The following is a 10,258-nucleotide window of genomic DNA, read 5'->3' as shown; positions in this document are numbered from 1 at the left end:
TGTTGAGCTTTTGACTTCTTTGCAGCTAAGAGTATCTGCAATAGGAATAATCTTTTCTTTGGGTACCCATATTTTCTTGGGTCCTTTCTTGTTAGTTCTCCTCAAGTTCTGAATGAACTTGGGTTTAGCATTATAAGAAATAGGAGGAACAGCATGATAATTCTTATTCTGAGTTCCATGATATTTCTTAGGTTGTGTCACATGCTTCTTGGTGTGTGTTATGTGAAAGCTTTGAGCATGTGATGTGTGCCTAATATCATGGGAGTGGCCAAATTTAAATTGGTTATACAGAGGCTTGTATGATATTTTCATATCATCCACAGATTCAAGCTTGTATGGGGTTTCACCCTCATAACCAATGCCTACTCTATTGTTTCCAGACACAGCATATATCATAGAAGCAAGTTGACTTCTGTTAATACTTTTAGATAGAAACTTTCTGAAGCTCAAGTCATATTCCTTCAGAATACGATTCATGCTAGGAATGGATTTTTCTGATTCAGAAGGAGATCCACTAATATTGGATAATTTTAAAACTTTTTCCTTCAGTTCAGGATTTTCCAATTCCAGCTTCTTAGTTTCAAATTCAAATTGCTTTCTCAGCTTTTTGTATTTGATACTAAGATGAGCTTTGAGTTCCAGAAGTTCTGTTAAGCTGGAAACTAACTTTTCTCTAGATAGTTCAGAAAATACCTCTTCAGAATCTGACTCTGATGTAGATTCTGATCCATCATCTTCTGTCGCCATCAGCGCAAAGTTAGCCTGCTCATCTTCGGAGTCTGATTCATCTTCTGACTCATCCCATGTTGCCATAAGACCTTTTTTCTTATGAAACTTCTTCTTGGGATTTTCCTTCTGAAGTTTTGGGCACTCACTCTTGTAGTGTCCAGGCTCATTGCATTCATAGCACATGACCTTCTTCTTGTCAAATCTTCTGTCATCAGAAGATTCTCCACGTTCAAATTTCCTTGAACTACTGAAGCCTCTGAACTTCCTTTGCTTGCTCTTCCAGAGTTGGTTTACCCTTCTGGAGATCATGGACAGTTCATCTTCTTCTTCAGATTCTGATTCTTCAGGATCTTCTTCTTTAGCCTGAAAAGTGTTAGTGCATTTTTTAACATTTGATTTTAATGCAATAGACTTACCTTTCTTTTGAGGCTCATTTGCATCCAGCTCTATTTCATGGCTTCTCAAGGCACTGATAAGCTCTTCCAAAGAAACCTCATTCAGATTCTTTGCAATCTTGAATGCAGTCACCATTGGACCCCATATTCTGGGTAAGCTTCTGATGATCTTCTTTACATGATCAGCCTTGGTGTAGCCTTTATCCAGAACTCTCAATCCAGCAGTTAGCGTTTGAAATCTTGAGAACATCTTCTCAATGTTTTCATCATCCTCCATCTTGAAGGCTTCATATCTCTGGATTAGAGCAAGAGCTTTAGTCTCCTTGACTTGAGCATTTCCTTCATGAGTCATTACTCATATATATCATAGGCCGTTTCCCTGTTAGATATCTTCTCATACTCAGCATGAGAGATAGCATTCAGCAAAACAGTCCTACATTTATGATGATTCTTGAAATGCTTCTTCTGATCATCATTCATTTCTTGCCTTGTAAGCCTTACGCCACTAGCTTTAACTGGATGTTTGTAACCATCCATCAGAAGATCCCAAAGTTCACCATCTAGACCAAGAAAGTAACTTTCCAGTTTGTCTTTCTAGTATTCAAATTTTTCACCATCAAATACTGGTGGTCTAGTGTAACCATTGTTACCATTTCCATTGTACTGCTCAGTGGAGCCAGATGTAGATGTGAGTTATTCACCAGCCATCTTTTACTGAAGCGTTTTTCTCTTCCTGAATCTTTTCTAAACACGGTTTATATATTTCCTGAAAGGGAAATTGCAATGTATTAGAGTACCACATTATCTTATGCAAAATTCATATCCTTGTTATCATCAAAACTAAGAATATTGATCAGAACAAATCTTGTTCTAACAAAACCCAGTAACCAAACAACAAACCAATTTCAACCATCATCATCACGCAATCCACACCAACAAACCGCTCACGCTCAGAATCATCAACACAACAAAAACACAGTAACAACATAAGCATTCGGAATTAGAAACGAGAAGAAGATACAACAAGAAGGAGCGAAAACGGGTCTGAATTTGAACATACCAGAATTCCAATTCGGTACTCTTAAAACTCTCTGTGATTAATTTATCTCTACTTGTCGAATTTTATTGTTTGTTGCTACTTTGTTCCATTAGTTTGCTGATTTGAATTGATAGAGTTGTTGTGTACTTTGGTTGAATGGAGAAGTATATTAGAACAGAGTGAGACTAAGTGAAAGATCGAGAAAGCCTTGAGAGAGGACAGAGTACCGAGATTTTCTGAGTACGGGTTTCATTCTTTTTCTTCTTCGTGAAAGCAACGAGTGAGAGTGAGAAGTCGAGAGAAAATCGCGAGATACGGAGAGAAGAGAGACCAAAAACGCACGGCAAGAGAGAGAGGCGGAGAGTGTTTTCTTGTTCTTTTTTTTTGCGTGTGAGTTTTCTGGGTAACAGAGAGGTTAGGTTGAAGATTTGAGGGTGAGTTTTTGTTTTTTTCGTGAAAAGTGGTTGAAACAAAAAGCTGGCCGAATTTTATAGATTGGGGGAGACTATTACGTTTCTTCATTATTCTAGGGTTTTCTCCAAATTCAATTTGGGCTTAAGTTGAGAGCCCAACCTTTTTTATCCATCTGCATCCCGCCTTTCACGTTTTACACCCCTTTGCTGTTGTTCTTTTTTCTATCATTATTTCTTGGGCCTTAGCTTTGGCCCAACACAACCCCCTTCTTTATTATTTGCACTTCACTTGTTTTTTTAGTTAATCAATATTGTTTAATTATTTAGTCTTATTAGTTAAATTCTAACTAGTCTTAGTTAATTAATTAAATTTGATTTAATTAGTTAATTTTAATTAGTTGATTTTAGTCAACTCGATTAAATGGTTAAAAATATGTTTAATTATACATTCCATCATTAAAATCAAAACGAGAAAATTTCACGTTCAAATAAATCTTGGTCCAACGCCAAGGCGATTCAAATAATTTCTGGATCCAACGTCGAGTTTTCTTCCTTAAATTCTTTTCTTAACCATACGAAAGATCGTGTGACAAGGGGTGAACACCTCTTGAATACCTCGATTCTTTTGGATTAACACTTTTTTTTAAAACCTTTCATTAACTAAATCAAAGTGATTAAGTGACAAGGGGTGAACACCTCTTGAATACCTTCGATCCTTTGAATCAAACAATAAAAAGCTTTCTTAATAAAATCAAAATGATCAAGTGACAAGAAGTGAACACCTCTTGAATACCTTGATTCTTTGAATCAAAATACTTTAATCAAACCAAGAGATTAAGTGACAAGGGGTGAACACCTCTTGAATACCTTGATCTTTTGAATCAAAACATATTAATTAAACCAAAAGATTGAGTGACAAGAAGTGCACACCTCTTGAATACCTTGATCTTTTGAACTAAAACATCTTTAATCAAACCAAGAGGTTAAGTGACAAGGGGTGGACACCTCTTGAATACCTTGATCTTTTGAATCAAAACCCATTAATCAAACCTAAAGATCGAGTGACAAGAAGTGAACACCTCTTGAATACCTTGATCTTTTGAATTAAAATACATTAATTAACTTGGAGAACAAGTGACAATGGGGCTCGCTCCTGTTCAATACCTTGGGTAAAGACGCGCTAGGTGAACACCTATGCTCAATCCTTTGCTAAATGTCATTTTAAAATACAATTTCAATTCCATTCAACCTTTTTTGCCTCATGGCCTTTTCACTTTTAAAACTCTTTTCATAAACGAGACACTTATCCAATATTCAATACGAACATACTTCCACATGTGAAGACCGAATATCTTCCACTCGAATGCGATGATGGCCAAAATCATGTCTTATCTTGATTTAGTCATCCATTCTTGTAGTGATCTCATATCCATGTGCGCGTAGTATTTCCATTTGAAAGCGATCGAGTACCTCTCGCTAAAATCAACCAACAAACATTTCGTGGTTCTTAGCCCGAACTACGATTGCTCTGACTTTCCATTTACACTAGGGAATACGTAGGAACAAGATACAAATGTCTTCGCGAGCACAATAATAAAAAACATTTCTTTTTTCCTTCATAATAATAAAAACCCTAAAAAAACATTTCTTTCATCTTTTCTCGATTAATAAGCTAAAGAACACCAACAAAAAAAAACACTAACACTCAAACACGAAACTAACTAAATGGGTCCCATCGAGTACGATGGAGGTGAGGGGTGCTAATACCTTCCCCTTTCTTAACCGACTCCCGAACCCTAAATTTGGTTACGAACGACCATCTTATCCACTTCCTTTTCATTCGTGGGTTTTATCGATATTTTCCCTTTCCTTCTTGGAATAAATAAAGTTCGGTGGCGACTCTGTTGATACTTCGAGCACGCGATTGTTGAAAGTATTTGTGGGTAAATATTTTCGGTAATATATCGTATCCACAGGGATTGGTTAATATCACTGCCGTTCTATAGTTGTTTATTTTGAGTTAGGAAAATTGAGTTGGTTTGTTTTATGATTCTAATAATATCAAAAGTAAACAATAAATTAAAAGCGAGTAATGAACTGTTGTTAACGATTAGAGAAATATGTTGAACCTTAGGGTTCATCAACCTATTCCTATACAAGTATTACTTAATTCACAATTGAACAATCTTTTAAATCATTATCTTCACTTATCCTCAAATAAGATTCCATGTCTGCAAATCAAATTAGATAACTTTTACCGGTATGAGATTCGATCTCTCCAAATATCAATAACGATAATAGTAATTAAGAACGATAATTATGAAAACCCAATTACAATTCCATCTCTGCAAATTGCAATTGAATCAATATAGTAACCTAGGGCAAAAGTTAAATCCTTTCTTTCGATCAAAGATTCAACGATAATTTAAGAATAAAAACAAGATTTCTTATTGATAATGAATTCAAACAATTGTTCACTGGAATTAATTAATGGTATTGTATATTCATAGGTTAACTACTACCTTAGATTCAACAAGAGGGGTTTAGCTCTCCATAGACATGAAGAACACACAAAGATTAATGGAAGAATTCATCTTCATCAAAGGAATGTCTTCACTTGATAGAGAATTGGTCTTCAATTGATAATTGTGGCTGCACCTTCAGATTCCTCTCCTAATTTCGCTCTTGCCAAAATTCTTTTTCTCTTGGAAGCTAGGGCTTTTAAATAGAAGTTTTGGGCTTTTAACGCCGAGGCCGCGGCGCGGCATCGGACTGGCGCGGCGCGCTTCAAAACAGAGATATTTTCGCGGCGCCTCACAGGACTTCCGCGGCGCGCCCCTTGCAATTTCCATCTTTTTCTTCTGCCTTTGAGACTTCCAGCTCTCTTTCCTCCTCATGTTCTTCTCAAGCTTCAATTCAGCTCTAAACCTGCAACAATAACACCCACAAGTGATTCGATTTGCTTTACGCACGAACTAAACTTGTTCAGTTCAATTCTCAATAAAAACCTATGGATTTATCACATTTTTCATTGGTTTGGAGACTAAATCACTTCTATTAACACATGAATTTACCATTAATTTACTCCTAACAGCGATTGCACTCGAGTCACATTTTTACCGCTACAGAAAATGGCGACTCTGCTGGGGACTAATCTAAGAGAGTCAACCCTAGTTTAGTTTGTTTTGTATTTGATTGTTTTATTTTGTTTGTTTATTCTTGTGTTTTTATGCTTATGTTCTTTATATTTATTCTTGTATTATTTATGTTTCTTTACTCCTGTTTTACCGCTTTTATTTATTTCTGTATATACTCAATTGTGGGTATGGGAATGATATTTGAGTGAAGCTCTCAACCCGAGCTTTTGAAAAACAAGAGAAAAAAAATAAGTTAGGAGGTGGTTGTGTAGTGCTAGTCCCCAAGGTGAACACCTTGAATGGCTAATACGAGAACCCCACTTGGAGGAGACTTACTCATGAAATTTGTCATAAGATGGTTCGCCCATCGCATGGCAGAAATCTGATTTCGTCGCTAACTCCAAGGACCTTTAGAACCCGTTCCATCTAAAGATGTTATGTATCGATCCCCAAGGTGCACTCCTTGTCTGATTGGTACAATAACCTCTCCTAGAGGTTGCATATTCATGAAATTCGTTATAAGACGGTTCACCTGTCGCATGATGGAATTATGATCATGCTTGGATGCCTCTAGGAATCGTTATATCCAAAAACTTTAGAGCTAACCTTGTGAAGGGATTTTTTTTGGGTAAAGAACTTAGAACTGTCCTAACTTAAGGAGCCTTCCTCAATAGGTTATTTTTGTTATCATACTTTACATCCAACATTGCATGGCATTGCATGTCATTTGCATCATGCATGTTGTCCAAGTACCTCATTCCAACTGTCTCTTTCATTCAGTTATCTGTCAACTGTCAAACTGGTTCCTCCACATGAGTACGAGACTAGAGCCAACGTCAGACGAAGAATGGCGGACCAAGAACAACATAATGCTGAAGTTAGAATGGAGATTGAGGATCTGAAGTCAGGAATGACTAAACTCACTGAGATGTTGCAAGTTCTGATTGCTAGAGGAGAGCCACCTCAAAGGACTGCTATTCAAGAGGTCGCCGACAATGTTGAAGACCTTATTCCTGTTCAGAGGCCCGCCACTACTTGGCCCGAATTTAGTTTACCTCCAGATTATTCCCCGCCGCACGCTACTGCTGCTATGGTTGGTCAAACATCATGACCAATATTCCAAGCTCCAATCATGACTGAGTCTCAGCCAATTGTGCACACTGCTGCCCAAACCGCTTATGGGAATCCTCTCTTTGAGTACCATGCTGGAGATCATCAAAGTGAAAGTCAAAGCGAAGCTGGTGACATTGATGAAGTCAAAGAACAATATCAAGTCCTGGAGAAAAGGCTATGAGTCGTGGAAGTTGCTGATTACTTTGGGATTGCTGTTGAGAACATGTGTTTGGTTTCCGACCTGGTCATACCTGCCAAGTTCAAAACTCCCGAGTTTGAGAAGCACAAAGGGTACACTTGTCCAAGAAGTAATTTGACCATGTACTACCGCAAGATGGCTGCTTATACCAAGAACGACAAATTGATGATTCACTGCTTTCAAGATAGTCTGATTGGCGCTTCCCTGAAGTGGTATATGGGACTTGAGAAGATTCGTATTCATTGCTTCCAAGATCTGACTGATGCTTTCATTAAGCAATACAAGTACAATCTGGACATGGCTCCTGATCGCCATCAACTGCAAAACATGTGTCAAAAAGAAAGAGAGTCTTTCAAGGAGTATGCTCAACGTTGGAGAGAGCTAGCTTCTCAAGTGGAACCTCCTTTGGCTGAAAAAGAATTAACTGGAATGTTCATGGACACTCTCTCACCTTTCTATTGGGAGAAGATGATTGGAAGTATGTCCTCCAACTTTACTGACTTGGTGACCATCGGTCAAAGGCTAGAAGAAGGAATCAAGAATGGAAAAGTTGCCAATGCAGCTGAATCTTCTAATGGGGCAAGGATGTCTTTTGGAAACTTCCATAAGAAAAAGGAAGGAGAAACAAATGCGTGAGTGATGAAGGAAGAAGACCTCGTCAAAGGACTAATAACTATGATCAACCAATTGTAGTTACAGTTTCTCCTGTGACCAAGGCTCCACAAGTTCAAGCTCCTCAACCCCAGGCTGCTAACCAGAATCAGAATCGTGGTAGGACGACCTATGATCCTATTCCCATGACTTACACTGAGTTATATCCTGCATTGGTCAAGAAAGGACTGATTACAACAAGAGCTTTTACTCCTCCGAATCCTCTTCCACCCGGTTTCAGATCCGATCTGCATTGTGAATTTCATCAAGGTGGTGCTGGCCATAATTTGGAAAGTTGTTTCGCGTTGAAGGCTAGAGTGTAAGAGCTGATGAGGGAAAATATGATATACTTCAAGGATATCAACCCCAATGTTGTCAAGAATCCTTTGCCCGAGCATAACAAAAGTGGCTGAAGACAAAGAAAGCCAAGTTACCTCCCTAAAGCCAAGTGTTTCGTGATGGGATAGCTCCTCCTTGTCACTGATTAGTCACTAGGTCTTGTTTCGTTTTGTTTGCAATTTCCTATTGTTATTTTGTGTACCGCATTTGAACTTTGTTTGTTCCTTAATGTTAATTTTAATGAAATGAGCATTACATATTTGAATCAATCCATTTACATTTACTGTGTTTATCTTTATGCTTTCTCTTTCACAAAAAAACAAAATATATATATATATATATATATATATATATATATATCTTCTTCTTTCTTCTATCAAACTTGTGTTTTATGCAAAGATTGGAGGGAGGATGATGAAAACGAAATACCCAAGTTATTGAATTGTATGCTTTCAAATAAAACTTTGCTGATGATGTACATGCATTGTTTCAATTCCCAAACACTGGAGAAATAAGGAAGTTAATCCCTAGTCAACCCCTTTGAGCCTTCGAAGTTGGAGTTTCTTTTTTTTAAAACAACAAAAACCGCAATTTTAACCTAGGACAGGGTAGTTCTCAGTTAATTTGTTTGTGCATTCAATTACAAGTAAAAATACACCTTTCAATAAGGGTTTCAATCAAAAGTGATCAAGATCATTAATCATTATCAAGGCAGACACTGTCTTTCCAATATCAAAAGAAAGTTCAAAGAAAAAGCCCGTAAGTCAAAACCTACGAAGGAGACTTAGGCAAAACTGGGGCATCCCGCTGACAGTAATCCTAAAAAGAAACAGTTCAGAAAAACGTTAGGGATAGAAAAAAAAGAAGTCAATAAATTCCTTGAACAACCATAAAATGTTGTGACTATCAAATGGAAAAAGTGACTGCCATCTCAGAGATTCCCTTGGCCTTTAAACCATCATCATTATCATAGGTGCAATTCCAAAGCCTCTTAGAGCCTGAATGCATAACTTGAATTAATTGAGCGTAGGATTGGAGATCATCATGAAGAGAGGGGTGGGTAAAATATACTTTGAGCCTATATCCTTCGTTTCTGAAACCGTGAACCAAGCCACGTTACAACCTTTGAAAGACCTAATTGAAGCTAGGTTTACTTTGAAAGCATACTACTACAAGGTTGCGTTAACCCGACTCCTAAAGATCTTTGCAATTCGTTTGTTTTACCATACCTTTTGCTTTATCCATCACTTTGAATTTCTAGAATTCATTTTCTTTACATCAATAATATCATTCCTAAATGACTTTAATTTCAAAATATGCTTTGAGCGTTGCATTAAAATTACCATTTTGAATGAATATTTTATTTGCAAGTACTCATCTTTTGGGAAGTTCAAACAGTCGAGAAACTTGATCAGTGGTCCTATCAAGGGCGCGTTACTTCAAGATCATGTCGTGCAAGACTTATACTGGGGCATGTGTTCCCGACATTCATTTCAAGGACTGAAGCAATGAGAAGATAACAATCAGTCAATTAGGGGCAGTTTTCTTCAGCGATCCCCAAGCAGTTTATCAGTCCTTCTCAAAAGGATCATCAGTGTGACGAAACCATGTTGGCAGTGTTCTTGTGTTGAGGAATCCGAGTTCCAATCTTCCTTCACAAAAGAGTCTACCTCAGTTGTCATAATCAATTGCATTACATTCATCATTCACATATCATGCATAGAAAATTCAAATATCATGCATCAAAACAAAATTCATACTCATTTGCATTCTTTCAAGGTCCCGTTGTTATCAACACTTTACCTTGTTATCAAAGCCCAACTTACTTGGCGCCTACCAAAGCAGTTGTTTGTCTTTCTTTTTCCTCTCCAATGCTACTATTGGATTTGTATTTTGTTTCTTTTCAATGCTACTATTGGATGTCTTTTTGATCCTCTTCGTCCAAAGCTACTCTTGGATTTGTATTTGTTTCTCTCTGTCCAAAGCTACTGTTGGACATGTTGTTTTTCACCTTTTATCCAAAGCTACTGTTGGGTATCACAACCCCTAGTAAAGCGTTATTCAAAGCTACTGTTGAATGATCTTTATATCTTTGAGCAGGAATGCCATTCCTTTCTCATCCAAAGCCGCTCTTGGATGTTCTTGAGTTTGTTTTATCCTTCCCATCCAATGTTACTCTTAGATGGTCGCTTGTATTTTCCAAAATTGGTATCCATTCCATCTATTGCTCCTCAGGATGACTC

The sequence above is a fragment of the Vicia villosa genome, linkage group LG3, assembly GCF_029867415.1.
Source record: "Vicia villosa cultivar HV-30 ecotype Madison, WI linkage group LG3, Vvil1.0, whole genome shotgun sequence".
Taxonomy (NCBI): Eukaryota; Viridiplantae; Streptophyta; class Magnoliopsida; order Fabales; family Fabaceae; genus Vicia; species Vicia villosa.
The sequence above is the reverse complement of the archived record's forward strand: the minus strand, read 5'-3'. Positions refer to the sequence as shown.